The 902-nt window shown below is 45.2% G+C and overlaps 1 pseudogene; it reads left to right on the forward strand.

Moving 5' to 3' along the window:
- The first annotated feature begins 460 nt into the window (after window positions 1-460).
- Window positions 461-898, forward strand: LOC109509203 (ras-related protein Rab-30 pseudogene; annotated as a pseudogene).
- Window positions 899-902: the final 4 nt, after the last annotated feature.

Below are 902 nucleotides of genomic sequence, written 5' to 3' on the forward strand. Positions count from 1 at the left end.
AAAAAAAAAAAAAAAACAGACATTCTGTGTGTATGGATGTGAACCTTATTTTTAATATGCCCATTTTTTTGCCGCACTTTTCCTTCCACACTTTTCCAACAATTCAAACCATTCCAGCTACAACATATTCTCAAAAAAGACAACGCTTCCACATTTGATAAAATTCCCTTTTTTTTGCCAGATTTGACACATTTCTCGACCGATTCAAACCATTTGGTCTCACAGTCACGTTTGGAAAATTCTTACATTTTTTAGTTTTCCCACATTTTCCACGACCAAACTTCCAAATAAATGCTGATGTCCTTTGTCATTTCTTGACCGATTTAAACCATTCCAACGTCAATGTCCCACGTTGGCGCAATCAAATTTCTCAAGTATGAATGCAAATAATGTATTGATGTGAAAAGCGAAATACAACTGAACTGTGCTTGGACAGTGATTCACTCGCCCGCCTGAACTTTTTCGCCGCTACATTCAGGGCCTTTTCCCGCCCGGACAGGGCGCGACGATCGGGGTGGATTTCATGATTAAGACGGTGGAGATTAAGGGGCAGAAGGTGAAGCTGCAGATATGGGACACTGCGGGCCAGGAGAGGTTCCGCTCCATCACTCAGAGTTACTACCGCAGTGCCAACGCCCTCATTCTGACCTACGACATCACCTGCGAGGACTCCTTCCGGTGCCTTCCCGAGTGGCTGCGGGAGATCGAGCAGTACGCCAACAACCAGGTGGTCACCGTCTTAGTCGGTGAGTGGCCTTTAGTTCGGAGGAGGTACGTCTCAGATTCTCAAGTCTATCGTCAAATGACAAATGACAACACGTTGGGAGTCGGACAAGTTGAGTCAATTCACTCTCGAACGGCGCGTGTGTATGTATGGTATCAATTCGGGATCCTCGATACTA

The sequence above is a fragment of the Hippocampus comes genome, unplaced genomic scaffold (assembly GCF_001891065.2).
Source record: "Hippocampus comes isolate QL1 unplaced genomic scaffold, H_comes_QL1_v1.1 C16806866, whole genome shotgun sequence".
Classification (NCBI taxonomy): Eukaryota; Metazoa; Chordata; class Actinopteri; order Syngnathiformes; family Syngnathidae; genus Hippocampus; species Hippocampus comes.